The following is a 15,377-nucleotide window of genomic DNA, read 5'->3' as shown; positions in this document are numbered from 1 at the left end:
AAAACTGCCTAAAGCGATATGTTTTCATTTAATACTTAGTTGTCTGAAAACAACAAATTGGCTAGGCTACTCTAGCATGAGTTTAGATATCACAGGAACTTTCTTTGCTGTGAAGGTGCTAGTGGGAAAGTGCTGGCTTGTACTAACACAAGTTTTATGCAAAGGCTGAACTCCAAATCAATTTTTTTTCTATGACAAGAGCTGAATCTCAAATTAAATTTCTTACTTGGACCCTCAGTGTGTAAGAAGCGATGTTTTTATACGAACGTTAAGTTTAGTATTAAACTTGAGCTATCACGTGAACATCTGTATCACAGTGCTAATGAAAAACATTACAGAAGTTGCAGAAAAATTGTTCCTTGTGTATTCTTGCTGAAACAAAAGGAAGCATGCTTACAAGGCTATAAATACCTGCGATCTGGAGAGTTCACTGTAAAGTTTAAATAATTACAGGATAGGAAAGTAATGGGAAAAGTGCCTTTCCTGAAACAGATGGCAAAGTAATGTATTCTATAGAGTTAGCACGTTTGAAGGTTCTCTGGGAATTAGCTCAAACAAACTTGGAATACAAGAATGTAAGTGCAGCCAGTAAGAGGAGTTATAACGTTGCCCTAATTTGGGAAAAAGGATTGCTAAGAGATCTGGGTCAGCGTTACCTACTGCAAAGACCGGAGAAAGTGAAAGAAATTCAAAACCCATTTTACTAACTCATATCCATAGTATACATACTGCATAAGAGACAGGCAGGATGAGTTTGTGTTTAGCAATGCCATTGGAGCCAGTATTTTGTTCTAAATGCTATCTTCTCTTCCTCTTTGGTGAGGGGAGGTTATAAAAGTTCAAGTAGAGGTATAAATGTTTTGATTGGCATTTTAAATCCATTTTGAGGTCTCCTGCAAGACTAAGATGCAAAAAGGGATTAATCTTGTCATAAACATTTTTTCATACATATTTATACATCATATGAAAAGCTGCTTCAAAGCTGCTCTGCTATATGTAGGCAAAAATGAATTTTCCTGCATGAAGATGAGAGGAGAATAATTTCACATCCATCTTTGATTATGTCAACCATCTCCAGCATCATGGCAATTACTCATTCACAAACTCCATTTTTCCCTTTGCTTCTTTTCCTTAGGTGGTGGTGGTCGTCTGCTAGAACCTGTTCGAGTAGGGTGGTGGTTTCTGTACCGTGCTCAAGTACGGACAAGAAACCAAGTTACCCAATTTTCAGTTTATTTAATAGCTAAAGAACTAGAGGCAAATCTCTTCTCAGGCACACTAATTCACCCTTAATGGATTATTATTCAGAAGAATAGGATGTCCATAAGAAGTAGAGTTGATTGAGGGGAGAAGGAAGGAGGAGTTCACATCTTTGCTTTCTTTTTTCCTTTGCAATTTAAATTTGAGACATTTGGTAAGCTCTGATGCAACTCCTCAGCCTTCTAACAGTTTTTTCTTCTAGCTTGACTTCTACTTGTTCTCTTCTTTTTGCAGTTCCCTGCCAGTTACCACAGGGAATGCTCTTTTAGCTCACGGAAGCAGCTTATGTCTCCCCACTGGCAGCACAACCTTGCTTTTCCTTCTTGTTTTGAAAGCACGATCATGTCTGTACACTTCAGCCTGAGAACAAGCGACTCTGCAAGCTCAGTTACATCTCTCTCTCTCATCTCCTCCAAATCCAGAGATGCAAAAGCCTTTTTTTCCCTTTTTTTTAAGGAAGCTTGGCCTTGTTACCAAAAACGTCCCAGAACAACCATTTTACTGATTCTGCCGTATGCTCAAAACCTTTTTTCCTGGCAAGTTAAACATGTCATTTGAATTGTGTACACAGCACATGAGGTATGTTCCCTTACTTCCAGAACTGTATTATAGCTGCAGCCAAACATCTGCGGAATAACTGTCTAGTTCAACAACTAGTTGGATTTTCTTTCATGAAAGAAAACTCCGAAATATGAGCAATTCTGCTCCAGGGCCACATTTGCAAGTTTTATGCTTCCTGAAGTAGGATGCCATGACTTACAAACTAGTCTTGGGTTGTTTTTTTTCTTTTTCCTCCCGTGACAGCTGTTGCACAATTACTGGTGTTCCTTTGTGATTTGTCCCCAAGCCTGAAGTCAATATTATGTTGTCAAAGAGTAGTGGATTTGACACACCAGTTCAGCTCTGGGCAGAAAAGCAACTCTATCAAGCTTGACCTACTATTAAACATTTGTGGCCAAAAGCCAAAACCCATGATCCTCTGAAAGTTAATTGTGAGGTTTTGTCTTTCCTCCCAACAAATTGCTCAGCAGCTCTTGCCCCAAAGGATCACTTAACGAGCAGGCTCAGTTCATCCAGAGAGATGAAGTTTCATTTCCCCGTGCAAGAGCTGCTGCTTTGGAATACCAGATTCACTCCATTCCCATCTAAGAGAAGCACTAAAGGTTTGTATCATCAGCAGTCCAGTGAATAGAGAAGCATGTGGTGGGTTACTAATCCTACAGAATGGCCCAGAAAGCAAAGTCCAATTTTTCCCCCCGTCTGGTAGCAGGCTTAACTACTTTTTCCCCTAGATTTTCAGAGAAAAAAAAAAAAACACAAAATGAAACCACAGCTGATCAAGATATGGTTTCCTCTAATAACTTGTTACCACTGGAAGAACGCTGCTCTCCTCTTTTCTTTCCTTTCTGCCAGGCCCTGTATTGCACCATACTGACCCTGCCACCTGTGAAGACCATTCAATTCACTTAAATTCTCTTCACTGTTGCTAAACCTGGGGACAGGGAAGGCGGATGGAAATAAAAAGCCAGAAGGAAGAGGAAGAATCAGAAGGAAATGAAGTCCAACCTCCAGTGCAAAAGATGCGTTAACTCAGCTCCAAAACCATCTAATACGTATTTCTAGGTGGCCATCTTGAAGTTTGCTCAAAAACCGTACACAGATGGTCTCAGTTGTCTGCTTGGGGAGCCTAAGATATCAAAGTAAGAAAGGAAAGGCCAGTGCAGGTGTGGGGCATGCAACATGTATGCTTGTGTTTACCCCATCAGCGTACCCTCTTATATGTGCAGTCAAACAGGCCTGACATTTCAAAAGCACAGTGGAGCACCTGCTAACCCTTTCTGTTTATAGTAAGCACCGAAATGAAAGATTTCCCTCCCCATCAGAAATGCCAGCTTTTATTAAATTACTTGAAATAAAACTCCAAGTGGTCAGGTGTTACAGAACAAAATAAAAAGGGTTTATAAAAAAACCTCCCCTGCCAGTCGTGTCCTCACAAGGCAGACTCTTTCTTTCAGCTTGGCTTTGTCTCAGTCCAAGCTGCATGGAACTCCTCAGAGCCTGGAGTCCAGGCTCTACACTGGCTTCTGCTCACCAGCCACTCCTGGTCCCTATGACACTGCGGACTCCCTGTCTTTGAACTCATCCCACGCTGCCTTCCCACACCACAGACTGGGAGCTTCGCCCTGAGCACATCCACTTATTTTCAAGGAAGTGTACATCTCTCTCCCCTCCATCCGTCTCAACCAGAGAACTCCCAGGAAGAACCAACCAAAGAAACAGGTATTTATCTCATGACAAGAGAAATCAATTCTAACTCAGTCTAAGGATTTTCCTTGAATCCTCCAAAGCCAAGGAAATATTTCTTCTTATTCAGTGTGAAATGTCTGCTAGCATTTCCTCTGGAAGTTTTAATAGAATTAAACAGATCCAGGTAGCTGTACAAACCACAGAAAGCTGCTTCCGTATGTGCATAACAGCCCCAAACTGGCTTGCAGATCACTGATGATTCACAAGAGCAGATGACTTAGTTTTCCCACACTTGCTGATACCTCAAGTTAAAAAAAAAAAAAAAATTCTTCCCCCCCCCCCCCCACTGGTCCCCAAACTCATTCAATCTTCTTGGACCCCATCTTGCTTTGTAAGTTCCAGTAACATGTGGCAACACATTATCTTCGTTTCGGAAGAGATCTGCTCAGCAGGTCTTTCAAGTCTGCTTTTTTTTTTTTCCCTGAGATGGTGAAAGGCAGATTGATTTGCAGTGGTACTTTGGCCAGTCCCTGGCTTCCCATTTGCTTCTTCACAGATTTTATGAAGGACATGAACTGCATGGCTGCCAGACTTTTATGACTTCATCTGTAACATTTACCATGTGCCTTTCCTAGTTTAAGCTTGTTTACTGCAGTGTCAGCCTCTGCCAGAAAAGGTGAAGGTTACTTTATGGCTACACAGACGATTGCCTTGCACTCTGTACCGTCAGTAATGGCCCCTGATTTTTGCCATGCAGCTTCCCAAAACACACTTTCCAGGGATTCCTGACGACTTCCCATGCTGTTTGGACTTTGCCATCTGCTGCCCCAATACTACTGTCGCAAGGCATGGGTCTTCTGGTGAGATGGAGCAAGAAAGTCCTTTTTTGCACTCAATGTCTCCTTTGTTTCCTTCTCTCTCTCTGAAGCAATAATTTTTCATGTTCTGGAGCCTTTCAGAGGATGCGATACAGAAAACAGCTCCTGCATCTACAATGCACTGCTCAAGTTGCAACGTCATAACACGCATTAAAAAAAAGCAGGACAAGAGTCCGGGCAAGAACAGGAGATAAGCAATGAAGGAAAACATCCCCCTCTAGTCTGTCATAACACCACCAGTTCTCTAATAGAGCCTGCTGTATACAGTGGAAGGTAGCAGCACTTGTAGCAGAAGAGAGATTTGGGTTACAAAAAGCCGCTATGACCAGCGAGACAGAAAAAGTCAGAGTTCCTAACTGAGGAGTTTGGAAGATGTCCATGGCTGCAAAAAAGAACGTGCAGAGCATCAAAGAAACACTCCAAACAACTGCCAGCAGAGTCACTGCGAGCAGCCCCATCCCTGTTGGGAGAGCGAAGGGGAGGAGCTGTTGCCCATGGCCATGGGTGGTGCTACTGCTACAACCCCAGTGCACATACACTGACCAGGTGACACCAGTACCCTCCACTCCCTTTTTACAGCTTTAATGCCTCATTCTGAGCTGCATTTCACAGTTGCACCACTGCACGGAGGCCACAGCTCCTCAAAAATATCTTTAGTATAACAATTAATTAAGCTGTGATAGACTCCTCGTAACATCCTGACTGAGCTGCTTTGTCAAAGAAAACAACCCTTCAGTGCTTTGGAGAAATGAACTGCAAGTCCCAAAGAAATTCCCTGAAGGGCTTAAAATTCTTTCAAAAATAAATATGGCCTCCAGATCCTAAGTAGCATATTAAGCAAAAATGTACTTAAATTTGTCAATTGTGTCATACAGTGTTGAAACGCTTAGGAGAATACTGGAGTTTTCCAGTAGTTATTTAAGTCTGCATCCCCACTGTACTTTGACAGTGATTATCAGCTTATTTCTCCCCAAACTATTATCGTAGTCACAGTTTCCTTGTCATATACTGCTCAGATAAATCTGACACATGAATGGAAAGAAAATTAATCAATTACAAAGCGGAACACTTTAACCTCAGAATAGCATGCATGCATATTGTGCATAAACATGTATTTTAGAGGTATGTCTGAGAAATCGGGGCATCACATGCTGCATTATTTCCCGTGTCCATTCTGTTTAATTCACTAGAAAAAAGTATGTCTGAATCTTGTATTTTGGGTGTTATTAAAGGGAAAACTGAACAACACTGAGCACTTACAACCATTCTCAGAAATAGTTCGAATAAAACAATCGTCAAAATGTATGAACAAAGGATTTTCTGATGTACTATTCTTCCTGCTTTCAAGTATATTCTGCTTCTTACCTCACCTGCTGCTCGGGTGCACATTTATCATGCCACGTTTTCATCTCAGCTGTTTTATTTCATGACTGTTATAAAGATATAGAGCAACTTAGGGGAGTTGAGTGGTGTCTGAGAGCCGATTACAGCTGTTTGGCAAAATACCGTCTTTACGATGAAGATTTGTGCAGCTGCTGTGTGAAAACATGAGCTAACAAAAGAACACCTTTGCTCATGAGTATATTGATCTGAACAGCCTTTGGGTGAGGGTGGTCTTTTACATGACACTTGCAAATTCCATGAAACAGTTTTATCATTAGAATGGCTTTTTCAGCCATTTTACTTCAATATCTGTTAAAACACAACCACCTTTAGAGCTTTTCTGTGCGCCCCGCAACAAGCCCCAGTACACGAAGCTAGTACACCTGTGAAAAAGATCCCAGTATACTCTGTGCATCCCGTATCATTGCTCAGAGCTCAGGGAAACTCTCTCTCTTGTTACAATCCATCAACTCTTGAAGTTTCATCTCTTTCCATTCGTACGACAGAGGGAATGATGAGCCTTTCTTACCTCCTCCTGTTAATGATAAGTTATAGATATCAATCCCACAGCTAGCAAAGTAGAATTAAAGGTGGTTTTTTTTTTTATTGTGTAGGAAAGTTTAATAAACCCATAGCTAAACCAAGTGAACATCACATTTTCCATACAGCAATTTTCTTCTGTGTCTAACATTGCTTTTTGCCTCCTTTCCAGGTTTTCCATGATTTTCCAAGTGAAGCGGGATGTTACTGTTTAACCTATTTTTTTTATTTTTTTTAATTCAGGACTGCAAGGTACAGGAGGCATATCTATTTGCGTATTTTGAAAATAGGTAGAAATTATCTTAAATTTCAAAATAAAAAAATCATTACAACTCCATCACAAATTCAGTATTACTGTACAACTGCCAATGAAAGTTTACATAATTTTATAGTATATCATCCTCCCTGCCTTCTGGAAACAAGCATTTCAAGATCAAGTAGGGAAGGACCCTGAGCCGAGTTATCAAGAAATAGCAAACAACTACTTCCCCTATCAGAACTGAACATGAAAAGAACGTTAATCTTCTCCTTTGCGAGCAGAGCAGTGGACAGACAGTGAACTACTTCCTCTTCTCTGAAAAGCAGCCTGTTAAGTGAGACCCTTGATAGGGAATATTTTTAAGTTTTAACTAACACGGTCTTATCCATGGAGCTAAGATAAGGACAGAAATTAGTTTGAAAGAGTGAATGTAAAGTTTAACACCAGAGAAGAAACATCTTTCAAATTAACCCTCACTTATGTTTAACACTGATCATCCACCTGCTATTCTCATTTTAGGAAGAAACCTGAAGAGGACAGAGTTTTACTCTTGGATGTTCCTGAGAATGTCGCAGAAGCACATGGGCAACCCCAGGACCTGTCTGAGGTGGCAGAAGACGAGAGAAGTCTGGCTGCTTGTGCTGAAAAACCAAGAAAACATGAGAGTCTGCAGGATTTCTCAGCCTCTTTTCATGAGTGGGTCTTCTGAGGGCTTCAGTCACCCTAAGGATCATGGCACAGCTGAGAAGGTACCTGGTTACATCAGGGCTACCCCAGTCTTCGGATAACTTTTGCCAAGAGCCTTTTGGAGGCTGCTGCTGCTACTTTAAGTTGTTGCAGTCCCTGGAAGCAAGTCTTAGGTTTTTCAGGTGAAGGATCAAGCCAAATTTTTCTGGTATAAGCCAGAGCAATTATCTAGTTTTACATCTCAGAAGGGAATTTAGATCTTACCTCCATTGTTGTATACAAAACACATTATTTTTCAGAGATGCCTATAACCTGTATGGTTTTTGTGACCAAATTTGTTCTTAGATGTTTAATGTATAGGAAAATTTTTGCAGTGTTGACTTTGATGGTATGCAGGTTAAGTCTCCGCATTGTTGGCTAGAACGGCCTGTCATTGTCAGCAAGAATCACTTAGCATTAGCTGTCCCTGCGAGAACAGTACAATTTGCGAAATGCTATAAAAACTTTTTTTTATTGTTCAGTTCCCTCACTCTACAGAATGAGATTTTAGCTTTTGTTATGAAGTCATTACGAGGAAAAGGATATATAACACCTTCTCCTCTTAAAATAATTGATAGCATAATAACTGTCATTGCTGTGAATGGCAGAAACAGGAGTGACAGCCAAATGGGATTTGCACCTGGAAACTCTCTCCTGAACATGTTACAGCTACTCCTTTCCTCACAACAAGGGTGAAAAGCATAGTGCAAAAAAGTGTAGCTGTACGTGTACGCACTGCAGAAATTGCAATACTGAGGATCTTTTCATCCTTCGAAGCAAAAAGATTCTTCTATAAAAAATTCTGATATCATCATTTACCTTTTTTGTTGGGGTTATCAGACAGCTGAAGAGAAAGTGTTTGTTTTCTACTGGAAAACATGAATTCTGAGATTTATTCCTAAATTGTAAGTTTCCTGTGTCATTCTGGAAAAGTACTATTTCCTAGCCTGTGAAATGGATACTAATATTTTTGACTAAGGCCATGGTTTGGATGTGCCTACAAGTACGTTTCAGTTCATTTATGAAATATGTAGTTACTATGTGATCACTGATTAAAAGCTCAGATATATTAAAAAAATAATCAAGCTTCCCTAACACAGGAATTGTAAATACATAACATCATGTAAAAAAAAAAAAGTAATCTGAAAGTCTAAAATGTTGCTTCTACTGAGAAAACTAGATTTTCCCCACTGCTTTCAGCTTGTGATGATCATCTTTTTAGGATCACAGAGAACCTCTCATAACTTCAGTACATATATCCTTCCATTCTCATTTTAGTATTTAGCTATTTTCAGAGAAGCCATGAACAACCGAATTAAGTATTCAGGTATTTTAACTTTTCTTCAAAGTCTGAGAGAGCTAGAGAAAAATTAAAAGCTAAATACAAAAAAGGTCCATTAATAAACGTATATTGTGATCATTCTCATACACGTTGCCTGAGATTATCACCTGAGGAAGTAATATTTTTAAATCATGCTGCTTGCACAGTTTGGAAATATTTCAGAACAAAAAACCTTACTTATACTACTATGCTCTGCAGTTTAGTTTAGACATAAAAGAGTAAGTTCTTGCAGTTGCTATTAAGTCCTTAAACTCATGCATAAACATTTAGCTAATTCCTGGATCATATGTAAAGACAGGGTAGTTTGCAGCTGTGAATTGTGAATGTATTTTTTAAAAAAATACAAACACTCAGTATTTCCTAAGACCAAACCCTAAATTGACTTGTTATGCTCTATTGTGATGCATATACAGCTGTTAAATTCATTACTACATTTGGCACAGTTTCATTATAGCAACAACTATTTAACATCCTGAAGGGACAATTCTAAAAAGAAAATTAAATTATATATTTGCTTGAGTTGAAGCTATGAAAACTATCTATATATACAGCAACATAAAATCTCTTTGAATAATAGGTTTACGTGGACATGATTTTTTTCACATATTAAAACAGGTCAATTTCAACAAGGTGGGAGAGGGGAGGAGAAAAATCATATACTATAGATATTGAACTTGATAAGTAGAGTACTGTCCAAGGGCAATTGTACGAACAAAGTGATTAAGGAAATGGAGAGCCATAGTCTAAAGACTCAAAACAGTTAATGATTGATTACTCTAAAGATGAGATTCATTACCATACATAAGAGATTTAAGAAAGCTGTGTTGAAAACATATGAAATAATGAATGGTGGACAAAGAATGTGCTTTCGTCTTCCTCTGCTCACCAAGCAAAGACCAGAGGAACAGGCAAAGGCACAGGGCTGGGGCACACATCATGCACCCTGCTGCACCCATGGGGCCCTTGGATCCCCAGCCACAGCACCGGGCACAAGGTGGATGATCCCCAAAACTGCAACTCCTGAAGGACATAGCCTCTGCATGCTGCATGACTTCTTGCACCTTCCTCAAAAATTTGTATGTGCTAGAAGCATCCTTGTGGAGATAAAATCCTGAACTTAGTGACAAGAAGTTTGATTCAGTATGATCATTCTCATCTAATGAGAGATAAAAGTAGTGAGAATACAACTGTTCTACATAAGACAAGAAATGGAATAGCCTTTAAACATAGCACAGCACGGAGTGATACACTTAACACAGCCAGGCAGTCGCCAGGCTCTCCCAAAACCTTGCTGCAGAGAGGCCACTACCCTCTCCCAGGTGGCACAGCTGCTTATCGTTCCACTGCACCCTTAGCTATACTGCTGTTTGCAGGGCAATGACAGGGACTTCGGGGCCCATCTCCACCACATCATGTCCCCAGCCAACAGTGTTTACACTAACACCACTACTGCCTAGATATTTTTAAAATAGAAGACCATCAAAAGTTAGGAAAGGATTTTATTTTAGGGAAAAAAAATCCTTCAGGTGGCTTGTGACCCACAGAATGAACCTCAAATTCTGCAGTTGGAGCTTTTATCCAGCTTAACAGAAATTACCAACAGCATATCACAGGGAGGCAAAACGTTGTGATTTAACTTGGTATGACTTCTAATGCAAAAAACACAAGCAAAGCGACCTTTTTAACAATTAATCACGCAATAAAAGCAGCAAGTATGCTCATGGTAATGCTTCCCTGGCATCATGCTATGATATTTACAATGATCTTCTCCAGGCTCTTCCAAATTGCTCTCAAAATGAGGCTAACAGATACCCTGGCAGGTTAATAGGACAGCTTTGCTTTCAGATGCTCATGCCAAACAGGTCATCCATGGATATCAACAGCTAAGAACAGCGCTATTAGGTTAAATTGCATATTTACCAGAAACGCATTAAACATCCTGCCCTTAGTAACAGGTTCTTCTCTTTTAAAGACAATTAGTTTGTAAACTATTCATGGGAACTCAGAGACTAAAGTCAAAGAGGTTGTTAGCTGCTGTGAGCTTGTCTGTTCCTGTGTTTTGTTCTGATGATTCGATTAGAGACAACAACTAAAATTACAAGAATAAGACATTTCCCTTCACTGGCTAGATCTATAGATTTTTAAGGACAGAAGGCAGCATTACATTATCTGGTCTGACCCCTCTTAAGAACAACTGAAAGAAAACTAGTCTGAACCTGAATCTTACCTTCAAACAAAACATATCATCTCCTATCATTCAGGGTGGAAGTCATGGGAGAAAATTACTCTGCTGTGCAAAGCAGGGAGAATACCCAGAAGAGCAAGAGCTGCAACAGCTGCAGTGGCCCTCAGCTCAGCAGGATGGTGCACTCCACTTCTCTAGCAGATACAGGGACAGCAAAAGGAGACCACCTACCTTAGCACTACAGGGTGTCATGGAGTTGTGAGAGAGCATCGCAGGGTATCAAGATGTAAGCATTCAGAGATTAAAACAACAAGACAGAAGCTTCCTTTGTCTCCAAGTCCAAAACGGACACCAGCAATGTCTGTCAGAACATATCCTCTTGAGTTTTCACTGAATCAAGTGCTTTTCACGCAATTTTAATTGAGTGACTGCTTCTGATGAAACAAGTTCATTCAAAAACAAAGGAGGAAAACAACAGAGCTAAAAATAAAAAGCAAGATTTACTGGCCTAAACATCTGCTAACTAGTCCATATCAAACATATAGCCCAGCTTGTTTCTGGCAAATATGAAGCATATGAACTATATAAAACATAAAACACCAGTTGTGTAGTGAGACTTAACTTGGTGTGACTTCTCCCAAACACTTTTTTTCCTCTCAATACTGTTACTGTAGAATAGCTGCAGAGTTGATGCTATTATTTCAGAAGAATTTGCATCCTCCTGCCCATCACAATGTAAAACATCACAAGTAAAAGCCATTTTGCCCTCAAGAAACAAACTTTTTTAAAAAACCTGAATTTTTCACAGGCAATTTATTTATAACAGCTGAAAGAAAAGCTATGTGGGAAAAACAGCAAATGATCTTATTAAAAGCTTCTGGAAAAGTACTGGAAAACACTCTTGTCTGCTCGAAAGAAAATTCTCATCAGGTGCAAGTTTACTTCCCAAAAAGTCGAGCTGAAAGCTTATCGGATTGGCAACGGATTACCTTACTTACAGCCATGTAAGTAATTTAGTGACACTGTGTTGAAATAAGATAAGACTGGGAGTAATTAGATACTTATTTAACAGACAAAACAGCAGAATACTGCGTGGAACACAGACTTTCCACCATCTGCTGCAGGCCCTTTAAAGGTCGTCTGGATCACCTGAAGTGCACTTGTGCCTGGTAAGCTTAATTAAGAGCTCAGTGTAGAGTTTCAAAGAAACAAATCACTAATCCTCCAGTCAAAAAATAGGCAAATACATGTGTTTAGCTTAATGCTTTGCAAAGCTATTCTTGACTAGAGGATTTTACCTTATTATGATTGTGCAAAAGCTTGTAGGAGCTCACTAGAAGATGCCGAGGTGTATTACCTCGGTGTTCAGATATTAAAAAAAAAAAAAAGAAAAAAATCAGGTCTCAGTTAATATTTCTGGAGTCTCTTTTCTTTAAGATGAAAAGAGGTTGTGATTTCTAATAGCATTTCCTTGAATCTTGTAAAACCTGGACTGACTGGCACTATGCCAAAAGCAAGGATGTTCCCATTCCAGGTTTTTAATGCCATCTTAGTATCTTTTACTAATTCATTTGCCTCTGACCTCCAGCAGCTCCTCCTTCCTACACCAAGAACAGAGTGCAGACTATCAGAACAAATCAATAAAAGCCTTCATTCCATCTTGACAGCTTTGTAGTAAAGTACAGAAATATTTGCCAGCTTTGGGAAGTGGAGTCAAATTCATGCATTCAAAATAGAAGTGAACCATTTTGATTTGGCCAAGCCTGAAAAGTCTCAGCTGTAGAACAATGACTCTGGACAAGACAGTACATGGCCAGACTGGATCCTGCTATAGTATAGTTCATGAGACACTTTGTTTGTGGACTGTATATCTGCACCTGTGAAACCTCAGTGTTGGACCTCAGCCCTTCTGAAGTGAGCATCACTAATATGTCTCTCTTCAAGGACATCTGTCTCATGATGCATGAGAGGGGAAAAAATAAAATAAAAAGCACAAAGATGTGCTTTGGGGAGCCAGCAGTGCGAGTCCTACTGGTGGCAATGGTGAAAGATATCTGAGATAACTGGACTACACTGATGTTCTGGCAAGTATGTTTTAATCCCATCACACATCAGACAATAGCATAATCTATCATTATCATTTGATACTTCCTTCTCTTCTTTTTCTGTTTATCCTTCCGCTGGTTTTGCCAAGTAGATGAAGCTTTAGATTCTGCTAGTGCCAGAGAAGCTTTTCTGAAGTCACTCCCTGCAATACATCTAAGTGATGAAGGAATTATTTGCCAACTTTTTCAATGAATGTGGAGTTCAGGCCCTCATATACAGTGTGAAATATGAATGTGTTTGGCATATTGTGTTATTATCACTTCAATCACTAACAGAAGAAAAAAATCACATCCAGTTAAAACAATGATATTTATTCTTCAAAACAGCCCTATTTCTGTAAAGTCTTTTGTGATGGTTCAGATATCACTTGCCTAAAAACCACAGGCAGAATCAAGAACACATGTATTGTATGCAGTCAGACAGAGTAACATACCTAGAAGCAAAAATTCTACATGCATCTGCCTCCATCAGGAGGGAGAACCACTCTAAATACCCTAGAATAACTTTTCTGCTTTGTTCAGTCAAGTTTTTCCAACTTGTCTCCTTATAGAGTGTCAAAAGCATTCAAATACCCTTCTCAAAACTTAAAATTATTAAGAATCTTGCTTGAATGTATGACGTCTTAAAATACTCAAGTTTTTCAAAGTTACAGCATGGCAATATTAAAATATAAGCCATTAAAAATGTAAAAGCAAGAAAAAGGATCAGTGTGATGTTTTCAGTAGAGATGAATATCCTTAATCAATTTAAATCTAACATCTAATATTGTTCCTTTAGATATTTCTTGACTTTAAGGCAAACATGAAATTATGTTGAGACTGAGCCCGACACAGCTCAAGATCTGTCATAATGACAGGAAGAGTAGCTGGTAAATTAAGAAAAACAGTTTTTCTGTCTAAGTAAGTGTTTTGTATTCAAAAGCAATAGCCAACTCTGAAAGAAAGGGCAAAAAAGCTTTTCTGAACAACAAGCAGACAAGTGCAAAAACTGACTGCAGCAGCTGTAATGTGTCACAGCATCTATAATTAACTAGTCTAAACTACTTGGTATAGATCCGAGTACATCCTGCCACTCCAAAAACTACCACCTCTCTTGTAAGCACCTTTAAGACTAATCATGGCAACATCACCAATTTATTGCAGAGCTTTTCTCCAGAGAGGAAGACCCCTTTCCTACAGGGCAGTAACACCTGCGTGCTCCACTGGCAGTGAAGACATGAGCCTGAACAGCCAGATATGTCGCCTGAGCACAGCAACATGGTTCCTTATTCCTCATGAAATTTTACTTTGTGGGATCATTTCAACACAGTAATGCGCCACGGTGTCTGAAGTCAACAGATTGGACTTTAACACCTCCATCCAGGAGGCCCTGAAGAAAGCTGACACACTGCACCAGAGTTAGGGCTTTATTCTGTCCCTTGTTTTTCTTTTCTCCTTCTAACCTTCAGTTTTGTAACTTGATAAATGTTACCTCCTCAAACAGTAATCAGCACTTCAATAAAGCAGGCAAAAGGGAATCAGAACCATTTCCTATCACTCTATATAGTAAGACAGACCTTTAAAAAAGATCTTTCTGACTTGGTCCAGGTTTTCCTATGTCATCCCCAACTGCTTTTACTATATGAGGCTTTACAGCTATAAACCAAGCGTATTACATGCCTTATATATGCTGACTTTTAGACAGAGGTAACTGTATTTTATTCTTTGCTGCAGTGTAATACTGAAGCATCCTCTCCAGAAGAAAGCGTTCCACACCAGAGGTGTTAATAGCCAAAGTAGTAGTTCATGACATTATCTCTTACATTCACTGTCTTAGATGAAGGTGAACTTACCCATGATTTTATGGGGTTTTAAGAGACACTTGCAAGTGCTTTCATACACAGGCTTGTTGTGGACTATACTACTGCTTATGGTGTTAAACGTATGCTTTATTAATAGAAATATTCAGGCTAATAAAATAAATTCCAAAAGATTTCTGCTTCCTACAGTTCAGGACAGGCTAAGCATCACAGAAATACAACCTTCAGGGTTTTTTAAGCCTGCTTTCAGAGTTAGACATTTTCTTTTACAACTTGTCTTTATGCCATATTGTTCCAAAAGATGCAGAAAAGCACTGACTCATGTTTTATAATAAAAGGATGCAAGCTGTAAATATAGAGTAAATGACAAACCAAAATACAAATGCTTTTGTCAAAACAAAAGTCAACTGAGGGATTTTAAGAGACAAAATTCATCTCTTGCGTTAGATGTTAAGCATGAAACCCATACGAAGAAAGGCATGCCAAAATTCTCTCGAAAACATCTTAATACCAAAGATTTACATAAGAGCTTACAAGCCTTTGACTTCAGCCAGCAAAACCAGGCTTATCCTCCGTGCAAAGGTGCTGCCAGCAAAACACTGATGCCGTGTGCTCAGGACATGAGCACAGAAGAGCCTGTACATGTAGTGACT

This window comes from Tauraco erythrolophus, chromosome 8 (genome assembly GCF_009769465.1).
Source record: "Tauraco erythrolophus isolate bTauEry1 chromosome 8, bTauEry1.pri, whole genome shotgun sequence".
NCBI classification, from domain to species: Eukaryota; Metazoa; Chordata; class Aves; order Musophagiformes; family Musophagidae; genus Tauraco; species Tauraco erythrolophus.
Note: the sequence above shows the minus strand (reverse complement) of the source record.